This window comes from Dipodomys ordii, unplaced genomic scaffold (genome assembly GCF_000151885.1).
Source record: "Dipodomys ordii isolate 6190 unplaced genomic scaffold, Dord_2.0 Scaffold204, whole genome shotgun sequence".
In the NCBI taxonomy this organism is placed as follows: domain Eukaryota; kingdom Metazoa; phylum Chordata; class Mammalia; order Rodentia; family Heteromyidae; genus Dipodomys; species Dipodomys ordii.
Genome location: NW_012267420.1, coordinates 1,692,868 through 1,695,199, shown reverse-complemented (window position 1 = coordinate 1,695,199; position 2,332 = coordinate 1,692,868). Strand labels below are relative to the sequence as shown.

General features: G+C 41.5%; 1 pseudogene; it reads left to right on the top strand.

Annotated features, from left to right (window-relative positions):
• Positions 1–916: 916 nt before the first annotated feature.
• Positions 917–1,832, top strand: LOC105999944 (annotated as a pseudogene).
• The last annotated feature ends 500 nt before the right edge of the window (positions 1,833–2,332 follow it).

Below are 2,332 nucleotides of genomic sequence, written 5' to 3'. Positions count from 1 at the left end.
AAAAATTGAAAAAAATTTTGAGAAGACTGTGCTCAGCTGATGAATTAGTGTCTGATAAGGCAAAGGTAGATGCTATTGAGTATACACATAGGAAAGGCAGAAGGAGAAAACTATTCTGTACCCACAAATCCCAATAGACTGAGAACCTTGATGTGCTGAGAAAGGTGGGAAGTAGGAGCAAGAATGGGGTTAAAAAAGGAGATTCCGCTTGGCCATCCCCACAACCCTTATGCAATTTCTTTCTCAGAAAGTCTAACTGCTGCCTATCATTCATTCCCCATCCATATCCAGATGAAAAAGAAAATTAAAAAGGGTAGGAATGAGGGCTGGGAAGGTGGCTCAGTGGTAGAGCACTTGCCTTGCATGCCTGAGGCCCTGGGTTCGATTCCCCAGCACCACATAAGCAAAAAGAAAAAAAGCCGGAAGTGGTGCTGTAGCTCAAGTGGTAGAGTGCTCGCCTTGAGCTGAAGAGCTGAGGGACAGCGCCCAAGCCCAGAGTTCAAGCCCCACGACCGACCAAAAAAAAAAAGTATTTAATATTCAAAACATCAGCAGTCAACTTTTTCTCAAGTATCAAGGATTTAATACATGTTCATTAAGCCTTTTATAGCTACTGACAAGTATCATGCAGATATTTAATATAGGCTAAAGCTTTCAATAATAATACCTGGATGTGTCATTAATAAGTATTAGTTATTAAAGTATTAGGTATTAAAGTATTAGTTATTAAAGTTAGTTATAAGTATTAGTTATTAAAAATATTGATCATTTAAATGTGTTTCTTACTTTATTCCACCATTGTTAGTAAACTGTCTTAGTAAAATACTTTGCAGTGCATTGCAGGCAGTCTACTGGAAAGGCTATGGGTCAGAGTGAGGGTGAGGGCTCTGTCGATCTGCTGCTGCCTCCCAGCCTCATGAGCTGCACCAGAATGATCCAGGATTTGGACTCACGTCCTCTGACGAGTTCAGTCATGCCAGTGGATATGGCCATGAGGTTTTGCCTGGCTCATTCGCCACCTCTGAAGAGTTTCTTGGGCCCTTACAATGACTTTCAACGAAAAAATTTTGTGAATAAATTGAAGTCTTTGAAATCATGTCTCAACCTCAGACAAGAAGCCAAATCACAGAAAGAATGGAAACACGCACACAACCAAGCCAGGAAGCGGGTTGTATTTGCTGACTCCAAGGGCCTATCTCTCACTGCAGTCCATGTTTTCTCTGACCTTCCAGAAGAACCTGCATGGGACCTCCAGCTTGATCTCTTGGACCTTAATGATATCTCCTCTGGTTTAAAACTCCATGAGGAGAAAATCCTGATTTTAGATTTTCTTCAGCCTTCAACTGATTACGTAAATTTCCAGAATCATTTTCAGAAGAGCCTTGTCCGTCTGGAGAATTGCTCTTTGCAAGAATGAACAGTGACTGGGGCAATCAAAGTGAAAAACATGAGCTTTGAAAAGAAGGTTCAGGTCCGCATTACGTTTGACTCATGGAAAAGCTATATGGATGTGGACTGTGTCTACATGAAGAATGTGTACGGCAGCTCAGATAGGGACACCTTCTCCTTTGCCATTGATTTACCCTCTATCATCCCAATTGAGGAGAAAATTGAGTTCTGCATTTCATATCAAGCTAATGGGCAAGTCTTCTGGGACAACAACAAGGGCCAGAATTACAGAATTGTTCATGTGCAGTGGCAACCGAATGGGGTGCAGACACAGATGGCACCCCAGGACTGTGCATTCAACCAGATGCCCCCCCCAGACTGAGTTGGAATCAATCTTTGGCAGTCTGAGGGGGAGATTGGAGAATTTGGCCTCTTTTAGATGAATTAAGCAACCTAGTGACTGATCTTGACCTGTGGTAGTCCCCATGCAATTCTGTATCTGTATTGCTCAATATTAGGAAGCCTTTGCTACTTTCTACTGATAGGTTTAGGTTTGAACCTTCACGGCCTGGCAACAGAAAAATAGGAGCCACTTGAGAAGTTAGTGTTGTTGTCCAGGCAGATAATTCTACTCATCATTTTGTTCTAGATGATCAAGTAACTGCCTGAGAATTATTTCTGTTTAAGTAATCTTCTTTTACTTTCCAGTGCTCTTCCCGTCTTCCCTCTCAGTTACTAGCTTTCACATTGAGCAAGAAAAAGTTGAAGAAGAACAGTTGATAGTGATGGAAATCTGTGTTAATGGTGTGGGGAAGAGTGTGTGAAAGGGTATGCAAATAGCTCTGAGGCTTGAGTCAGAGTAGGAGTGGAAGTCTGAACATTTAATTGTTGGTGAAACTGTAAGGTTATTTTTATGTTTTGAAGTTGGGTTTACAACTATTTC